Source organism: Asparagus officinalis, chromosome 7, assembly GCF_001876935.1.
Source record: "Asparagus officinalis chromosome 7, Aspof.V1, whole genome shotgun sequence".
NCBI classification, from domain to species: domain Eukaryota; kingdom Viridiplantae; phylum Streptophyta; class Magnoliopsida; order Asparagales; family Asparagaceae; genus Asparagus; species Asparagus officinalis.
This window is the reverse complement of record NC_033800.1, coordinates 115,510,411-115,521,282: the sequence shown is the minus strand read 5'-3', so window position 1 is coordinate 115,521,282 and position 10,872 is coordinate 115,510,411.

Genomic DNA, 10,872 nt, shown 5'->3' with positions numbered 1-10,872 from the left:
CTTGATCTCCATAAGGAGGTCAAGGGAGCAAGAGACTCGGGAAGGATAGAGGCGGTCAGGCGAGGGAAGAGAGCTTCTATAACCCGAGTCAGACAAGCAGGTCGATCCTCTAGGTCTTTGATGATCATACAGCGTCTGGTGATTCAACCGCCTTCTCGAGGTCTCGCCTCACGCTCTAATATTCGAGAGACGGACATGCTCGAGTGTCCTCTTTGGCTCATTTGAAGGTGCCTTTCTCGGATTTCGACCCCCCCCAACCAAAGTTGTCAGCCAGTCGTCTCTCTCAGAAATTTCTTGGTGGAGACGACCGACCTCCCCCCTTTAGCTGAGCTACCTCACCCTGAAGCTTCATGATGGAAGCCACTTGTTTGGTGCTATGGGATCCCTTTAAGGACCTTTTCCCTAGTGTCCACCTCTCGGCTCTAGCGAGGCTCGATGCCATTTAGTTCGGCCTCTAAGGCGTTGATCTTCTTTTCCGTCTCTTTCTTGGCCGACTTCTCCTTCACTAGCTCCATCTGCCACCCCCACAGAGAATCATGCATATGTTGGAGCCGCTCATACAGCTCTTTCTCCAGCAAAGCCCCCCAAGCCAAGTGGGCCTTGAGGGTCAAATGCAAGCCAAAGCTTGGCATCCTCTTCAAAAAACCTTCATCCTTCGGAAGGATAAACTACCGCACCGCTGTGATTGGGGCCATTAAGGACCCCATAATCGAAGTCTCCCTATCAAGAGATGACTGCGGAACATACCTGTCACCCTCAAGGAGTTCCCTCCTAAGTGAACAGTGGCCTAGCGGCACTCCCGCCAGCATCACCTTCATCTCCTCCCATGATTAGGAGTCAACCTCTGAGATGTAGTGAGGGAAAGGCCAGATGGCTTCCTGCTCCCTGGCAGCCTCGCTTGCCCTACACTTCGGGAGGGGTGCTGCTTGTTCCTCAGCACCTCCTGTCGACCCAATAGGCTCCTTGCATGGTCGATGGGACGGTTCGAGCCCTGAGGTTGGCTCGATTGCTTCTTCGATAGGGGCCCTAGCTTCTGCAACTTTAGCTACTGGGGCTGCCTTCTTAGACACAAGAAGGGTAGGGTCGTCAATGATAATGACCTCTGGCGGTGGGTGCTCTTCGATTGGGCTGTTGTTGTTGATCTTCAACCGAGCCGACCAGGACTTGCCTCGACGGCTTGCTTAGGCCTTGGCCCTTTTTGACCACCAACTTCTTGACCCTAATTTTCTACCCCACCAGTTGTGTAGCGATTACGAACGCCCGCGACTTCAACTCGACCGTCTCCTTAGGGGTGAAATTTCCCCTCAACCTTTTTTGGGGCCTAGCGGTAGATCCTGACTGTTCATCCCTCACCTCCCCTTGTGGCTTTCCTCAAGGGGGAGGGCTAACAGACCCGCCCTGAATTTGTCGGCTTTAGTGGGTGGGGCCATCGATACAAGCGCCACCCAGAGACGCTATGTCGAAGAGGTTAATTCGCTCCCGAGACCTGGCGTAGGAGTGGATCTTCTCTAATTTCCTCCTATCTTCGGGGTTAAGGATGCACGACCTTAGCGTGACCCTGTCCACTTCGGGCTAGTCAGGGCATACGAGCACGCCGTCACAAATACCCATACAAAGTGCTCCTTCCAATCCTTATTGGAATATGGAACATCCATCACAAATTTGAAATTTCCACTATAGTGGAAGAAGTAGAGCGAGTCCCTCCTCGTCGACTTGATGCTAACCAGATGCCCAAGCAGTTTTATGGTCATCATGACGCCGACTCGGTAGTAGATGATGATGAAGCCCACCAACACCCTAATGATATTTAGGGTGAATTAAGAGGGGGAAACCCCCATAGCTACGTACGCACCCCTTATGAAGGGGATTGAGTAGCAGTCGGAGCCTATAGTCAAGATGGGCTAAATACAGCAGCGCCCTGTTGTTGACATGGCGGTACACTAGCTCATTTTTGTCTGGCACCACCAGTGTGAAAGCCCTTGGGGTATTGTAGAGCTTATAATATTTTCGAGCTCCCCAGTATAGACTTTGGAGGGGATCGGCTAAAGGAAAGCGATCCTCTCCTCATTGCGGCCAACGGCGGTGATTTGAGAGGCCATGGAAGATTGTTTAATTGCAAGAACTTGAGAAAGTTTAAAGAGAGAAGCAATGAAGATTTAGAACGGAATTCTATAAAGAGTTCTTGTCTCCCCTTACTGGGGTTTTTATAGCATTCAAAAGGCACACGTGGAGTTATTTGGATGATTGTATCGTTTCAAAATGAACGAATGAGATTCGTCTCGAAATCTCAAACACCTTTCATGAAATTCAAAGTACCACTCCCCTTTACTCCATGCCACTTCACTCAGAAATCAAAGCGCCATCATTACTCTCTGACAACTGACAAAGCATCATGTCATTTCAAATAGTGATATTTCACCTGCCCAATAAGGGCTTTTGGAAACTCACTAAACGACATTTATTCGATGAGTAGTTGATCATGCCCTAGTCGACCCTCGATAGCTGACAGCTAACTTCAAGAGTATTTCTTAGGCACTCGCCTCAAGAAGATCAGATGCCAACTAGCAGAATAGTCGGCCAAATTGATTCTATACTTGACACAAACTAAAACATCAGATGACTACTCGAGTTCGAGACATGTCTTCTCAACAAAAGATGAGTTCTCTCGAGTTAGCAGTTAAAGTTTTCAAGTCTATGATGGATCTAAGTCATTCAGAAACACATTAAGATTGTGCGACATAGAAAAAAGCAATTTCAAGTTCAAAAGTGTTTCTTTATTCATTGACAAATCTTACAAGTTATAATGTATACAATATATACAACAAAAGCAGAAAGGCTGGAGGTTCCTAAGAGTCTAAGAGAAGTCCATCCCCGCACCAGGAGTCAAAGGCAGGGAGCTGCTAGGAGCAGTTGGCGGAGGAGTCGAGCAACCTCCTCTTTCGTCCGACTCCCCCTCCTCCTTGTCAAGATCGAGTTCCCCTCTAAGCGCTTCCACCTCCTTCAACTCATCTAAGCAGTTGGCAACAAGAGGAGGATAGTGAAAGCAATCGGGCGGGTTCCTCATCTCGGTCGGGAGCTACGCCGACAGGTAGGCATGCCCAGCTTTGTAGGCTATCGTCACTTTAGCTTTTCTAGTTAAGCTTTGGTAATATCCCTCGATGATCTCATGGCGATAAGATTCGGACTTAAGGTGAGCAACCTCTTATTGGAGCTTGGCGAGTGTTGCATGCTCCTCGTCCAGTTGCCGCTTTGCACATGTTGTCACCTCCTTCTCCATCTCGGCCTGCGTCATGGTGCGGTCCCTCTCTCAGAGAGCCTCTTCCATCCTCCTAGCCTTCCTTTGGCTCTCTCACAGCTCTCGTCTGAGCCCGTCAACCTCGGGAGCACTTGGGGCTGATGTCTCCTCAGACCGCTTCGAGTTATTCTCTCGGTCGGCCCTTAAAAAAGTAACCTCCCCAAGGAGTTTGAGATATGCTATCCAAACTCGCTCCATCCGACCGTATTACTCGTTCTCCACCAAGGCGCCTCGAATAAAGTAGCTGCGGAGGCAATGGTGGAGACCAATGTCAGGAACGCCTTGCAGATACTTCTCATCTTGAGGAAGCCAAAACTGCGCGACCGCTCTTGACTAAATCCGGTGAGATCCGAGGACGGTTCCCTGGACATCGAGATAGCATTCCGACTCAAAGTGATATTCTGGTTCGGGCTCCTATCGATGTCGAGCACCGACCCCGATGAGTCTGTTGAGGTACTTCTTCATCTTCTCCCATTCTTCCTCACCGAAGTCGGCAACCCTATGAAGAAAAAGGATATTCTAGCCCAATAGGAGGCACCATCTCCTCCTCAACCGGCTCCTTCCTCCGACGAGTCGACTCGTGGTGGTGGCCAAATGATTCTCCCTCTACAGTAGCTCTGGTCTAGGCTCCCTCTTGCTGGGAAGCCTCAGCTGGTCCTCCTAAAGACGACTCGTCCAGATGGACGATGTCAGCCTCGGCCATCTCGGCCTCCGCCTGTACCTTCTATTCCTCATCTTCCCCTTGAGATACCTATTCCACGTCCCTCCCTCTCCGTCTATGGATAAGGGTGGGAGCTGGCTCCTCCTCGGCCACCTCGGCATCCATTGGAGGAATGTCTCGACGAAGACATTTTGTAGGCCTAGCCAGCTACTCCTCTTGGGGAGCAGCCAAAGGAATAGTAGGCATCGGTGCTACTTCCGCTATCCTTATGATGAGGGTTGAGGCTCTCACATAATCCTGGTCGGTAGCTGGCATGACCGACACACCGACGACCCATAAGACCGACCTGTCGAGCAGATCTTTGACTCAACGAGAGCCAGCGTACGCCTTGATTTGGTCGAGCTCACTCCTCTCGGGGGTAGACGGAGAAGCCCCACTCTAGGTCATCTCCTACGACTCAAACAAATTTTTCCTTCTAGTCCTTGTGTGAATCAGGAAGGCCAGTGACGAACCTGAACTTCCCCACCATCTAAAAGTGGAAGTGAGGCTCATTCTGGTTCACCTTCATGACCACCAACCGGCCAAAGACATGCAAGGAGGGTTTTATCCCCAGCTAGTGAAAGATCACCACGAACCCCACCAACATAGCAATGGCGTTCGGCTTCATCTGTGCTGGCAAACTCCTAATGTCGTGAATACTTGTTTAAGGGAAGGGGTGCAGGGGCAGTCTTAGAATCATGAAAAAAAGTTTTCAAATGAAAACAAATCACTCAAATGAAATCATAAATCAAGATTTAAATCCATAAAGATAAATTGATTTCATTTTTGACAAAGAAATGGCAAGAGAGGCAATCATACCAAGCTCTTAAGCTTATACCAACCCATATAAACATGTAGTACCCGGTAAACACGATTTGAGAAATAAACACCCAATAAATCCGATGGTTGATCAAACACAAACCTCTCATGACAATCAAAACCAAAATGAAAAACAAAGTCTTGACATAAAATTTGTTTTAATTTCAAAAAATATTTCAAAGACATGTTTTTCAAAACCAAGAAATAAAAAAATAAAAAACAATAAAAATCTTAGTTTAAAAAGATTTTGGCACCCATGCATTCTTGGTGCCGGATTGTTTAGAGATATGACCCCTATCAATGAAGCTTAATGACCTAGGGTTATAAACCCATTTGGGCGTATTTAGTGTACGAACACGATTAAAGCAAAAATTATGTAAATGACATTTCCGTTTGTAATAAGTACAATGAACAGGTTTAAATGATTTGTTATGACCAAGTGGTGGTGCATGAAAATCATTTGCAAAAATAGGTTTTTCTTTTAAATTGTTTTGCAAATGAGAAACTCTCTTCATATCAAAACTAAATTTGGCCAAATGACCAAATCTACCATAATAATCACATCTATACATATGAGTATGCTTATGATGAGTAATAGGTGCATGTGTGTGTACATGTGATTAAGAAACTTGATGGGATGCACAATTATAATTGTTCATTGTAGGTTTTTGTGCATCATAGTAAAATTTAGCAAGGTGGTCTTTTCGGCCGCAAATAGAATATTTGTAAACTTTTCTATATATGTGTGCATAATGAGTGGATGATTTTGACTTAGACTTGGCACACATATCCATAAGCTTCTTATGATTAACAATGCATGGATTAAGGGTTGAATCTAAAGATGACATGCGTTCCTTAATAAGATTCAACTTATCATTTTGCACAAATGCATTAGAAATAGAAGTAGATGAAACATGATCATTTTTAAATGAATTAAACTCATTTCTAATTGTTTCTACTTCTATCATGACATTTTCTTTTTCATGAGTTAAAATAGAAATGGATGGGGTCAATTTTTTATTTTCCAAATTTAACATATCATTATTTTTTTAAGTGCAACATTCTCTTTAGCAATGATATCAAATTTGGAACCTAGCAACTCATGATCGGACTTTAAACTAACATACTTTCTTTTTAAATCAATAAAATTATTATGCAAATTCTAATAGGCATGCATTAATTTCTCATAGGCACAAGCAAGTTCATCAATAGTTAATTCACTTTCGGAATAGGAATCGCTTACCATACTAGGGCTATCGCCTAGTGGTCGTGTGCACGATGAGGCTCCACATGAACTTGAAGAGGAAGCTGCCAAAGCTTGTTAGGTTGCCTCCAAGTTTCCTTGATGTGCTTCTATAAATTTTGTCACGCCTCGCTTCCCAAAATACTCGGGAATTGGAATGTGAACAAGCCCGTGATGTATTAGATTAAGGAGAATAAATAAAAATAAACATTTCTCCTTAATCTAATACGCTAATCGTCAAGAAATAAATGCAATGCGAAATCACAGGTATCCGATCACAGATAACGAGAATATAATGAACACCACAGAATAAAATAATACATATCACAAATAAATATCATCCAAGGCATAATATCCGAATCAACATGCCCTTATACAAAATTGAACAACTGAAAACTGAAGAAATATAGAATACATCGTTCAACGAAAAAGAAAGGAAATACTGCAAAAGTAAACAAGGACCAGCAGATAATAAAAGAAAAGACTAGGCTGCGACTTCTTTTTCTGCTCTGTCTGCAAAGCACTACTGCTGAGAATACTCGAGCTCTAGCACTCCAAGTTGGACCTGTTCTTCCTCTAAGTCTGACGTACACCAGAGAAAACAGGTGTACGTCAGCGTGCATAGCATACGGCAAGATCCCACAAAACAAATAGAACGAACAAAAACCCAAGCTAAAAACGATACGATAACAGAAATGGCAAAAAGACGTGCAACTGAAAAATCCAACAAAATCAATATTCGAAAACACTACTAAAACATGATAATCATAAGGCTAACTGTACACTGTAACCGGGTCGAGTACTAGCCATCCTAAAACTCAATGGTCCACATCTCAAATAAAGTCAACATTCATATCACCCGATAACTGACTGTTCACAAATCCTCTATGCGCATCCAATACAGCTACACGAATCGGTCAGAGGACTACACGCGATCCGATCTTAGCCAGGTCCGAACTCAAGCAAAGCTTAGGTGACGAAACAGGTCATGGACTAAGGTGACTACACGAATTCACTTTAGCCCCACAAGCCAACCCCAGTGACTACACAAATTCACTGGCGCGAGCCTGGAAGATACATCAACAGTCACATCCGATCACATGAACAAAGACTTCCCCATCCTAACTCTTCTCGTTTTTCTAAGTCAAACATAATCCACATTATCTCTGGTTCACCACCTAAATTCAGACAACACACCCACATATGTCACTAGGTCTGTTTATAACGCACGAGGCCCCTAAGTCATGAACTACTAACAGTTCTTAATCACAAGATGGAATAATGAATGCAGTTAATTCTATGCAATTAGAACATGATATATCACGTAACTGAAATAAGAAACATGAAATCAGCAAATGAATTGCACATAAAATGTCGCGGTCAACAACCATCAATCACACAATCATAAACTAAATTAATTCAAAATAAATAATTCTTTTGCAAAATAAATTCTTTTAAATATTTATTTTTATAATAAAAATAATTCTTTTTCCAAAATAACTTCTTATAATTTATCATAATTTTTCTCAAATGATTTCGTTGCCATAAAATAAATCTTTTAAAATATTATAATTAATCTAAAAATATTACTTATCATATTTATTATAAAACCAATCCTTTTTACAAAATGAATTCCTTTAAATAAATTCTTTAATACCCTTCAATAATAAATCCATGCATAATATCACAATATTCATACTACAACATAATTAAATCACAATCTAGTTCAAGCATATGATTAATTCATAATAGATCTAAAAATTAAAATGATGAGTCAAAGAGAAAGGGATCTTACCTCGGGTGTCGTTGGAATATCCCAGGGCTCCGACGGGCTCGTTGGCGGCTAGAAGGGTGCGGTTCTGCAACTGGATGTGCGTTGACATATGGTCGAACAGGTGGTGTACGACGACGTTATGGTGGGCGAATCTGGTGCTCGACGGTCGGCTACAAGCAGGGGTGGTTGGCGAGTGATGGGCTGTCGGAGCTTGGTTGAGGGGCTGCTGGAGGCGGTTGTGGCGGCCGGCGTCATTGCTGGTGGCGTGACGGTGACGAGGGCAGCAACATGGCTTTGAAGAGGAGGGCTGTTACGCGATGGCCACGACGTCGGTCGGCGGGCTCGACGGTGAACGTATAGGCGGCGTCGAAGGAGGCGACGTGGCTGGCTGTGAGGGAGGCGGTGCGGAGGTGGTCGGCGAGGAGGCGGGCTGAGCGCGGTTTGAAGATGAGGTGGGGTGCGACTTCAGGGTCGGGTTGTGGTGGAGCTCGGGAACAAGGGGTTGTCAAGAGGGAGGATCTGGAGATGAAGTCGGGTCTGGATGGCGGAGAGCTCGCGGCGCAGGACCTTGTGCTGACGGTGACTGTCGTCGAAGACCGGGAGAGGGTGAAGGCACGAGAGGAGTGGCCGTAGGGCAGAGAGGGCATCGGGCTCTGGGCGATGGTTGAGTAGGTGGAGGAGACCGAAGTTGAATGGTTGGCGGCAGGCTTGGACTTTGGACGGAGGCGCGGTGCATTGGGGGTCGGGAGAGAACGGGGGAGAGGGGAAGAGAAGGAGGTGGGGCGCGACGTGAAACGAAGAGGAGAGGAAGGTAGAGAACGAGAGAGAAAGAAGAAGGGCGGCGTGAACGTGAATAGGAGAGAAGAGGAAAAAGAAAAGGAAAAATATAAATATATAGGGTTAGGATTTTGAAAAAATAATGAAAAATAATATTAATTATAAAATAAATTAAATAATTATTTAAAAATTATCTACACATTAAAACGTACCAGTTATGCTAATATGACAGATAATATGCAACAGTAGAAATAATACAACTAATTGTACAATTAAACGAGAATAATTAATAAAAAATATAATTACTTATATTTAAAATCAAATAGTTACGGGAGAATTATCTACATAATAAAATGTACCAGTTGTGCTAATACAACCAATAATATGTAATAGTAGAAATAATACAACTAATTATATAATTAAACGAGAATAATTAATAAAAAATATAATTACTTATATTTAAAAATAAATAATTATGGAAAAATTATCTAATAAAACATACAAATTATACTAATACAACAGATATTATGCGATAGTAGAAATAGTACAATAAATTATGTAAATAATATGTAATTAATAATACAACGTATTATATGAAATAATACGTAATAATAATAATAATACAACATATTATTTAAAATGATACATAATAGTATCAATAACATAACGGGTTAATTCCAAAAAAATTTACTGCACTAAGTTAATTTATAAATATCAAAATTATTTAAATAAATAAAAAATTTAAACTTTTAAATCGTAGAAAATTCTAAAAAATAGAGAAAAATACAAATACTCTTTTAAAAATAATAATTAAATATTTTAAAATACCTAAAAATTATTTAACTAATATCAAAATTCACGATCATTACAAATTTTTCACAATTTGTAAGCACTATCAAATGAATTAAGCTTGTTAAAAAAAGAAGAATCAAAAGCGTTACGAAAAAATTCTAACAATAGCTTATTCATTGTAAACATCTTATGATTATTTTTACTCCACTTGGATTTCTCCGAAGCGGGTATAATATGAGCTTGATCAATGACTTCCCATAATTTAATATTTTTAGATCTAATAAATATTTTAAATCTAAAACACTATTGAGCATAGGGAAAATCATTGAATGAAGGAGCAACATTAATAGCATAACCTAAGCTAGGTGCATCATTCATATCCATAATTATAAAAATATGCAAGCAAGATGAAAATGAATCTCAAAATTAGATTAGCACAAATATAAGAACAATGAACTTTAACTCAAGACGGTTAAACCTTAAATCAAAGAGCACCAAGCCCTGATACCAATTGAAAGACCCTAGAGGGGGGGGGGGTTGAATAGGGTTTATGCTAATCTAATCTGATTTAATACCAATTAAAAACTTATTAATGTGATATCCTAGCAAATTAGAAATGCAACTAGGATATATAATATGAAAAAGGATAAACAAAATAGTGGACAATAAACAAGATGCAATAGGTGATATAAGTGCGCCAATGTAAACACAAACAAGCAATATGATCATGGAGTTCAGACCTTCCATCTTACGTCTCCGCTCCCCACTCACGGGGAGAAATCCACTATCTCACCCGGATTTTCAACACTCACTCGAAAACGTTCACAATCGGTTTTCAACGCTCACCGACAAACGTTCATAATGGCACACTCAGTTTTCTAGCTCACTGAAAACTTTACAACACTCACAATGTAACTACACTAACTACCACCTCAAGTGTTGGTCTCTAGCCCGTGTCTTTCTCAAGTGTTAGGAATTACAACCTATCTCTAGGTATTACCACCTACCCTACTCCTCTTGGGACGACCCCGTCTCTGACCATACACTCCTTTCGGTGTACAAGTATATTACAAAGTGATCTCATAATTAAAGCTCGATACAGCAAATGATTGTTCTCTAATAATGAATGAGAATACAATATAAGCTCATTCTCAATGTTACAAACTCTCACAACCCTAATTATACTATGTATGAAAATACTAAAGCTCAAGTGGTTGTGTGTAACAAAGAGTATAATCAAATCAAAACTAAACTCAATATAAACTCTATCTTAATAAAATAATAATCAAACAATTGTAAATGTAAAGCTAGATTGAATTTAGAAAAACTTCTCTATAGATAACAAGAGCGAAAGAGAGAAGAGTTGAAGTTCAAACAACAAAGATGATCTCCTCTAGCTCTTGTGAAAGTTTCTTCACAAACTAATCTTGTAAACACAAACTTAAACGAAACTTAAAACAAACTAAAACTCC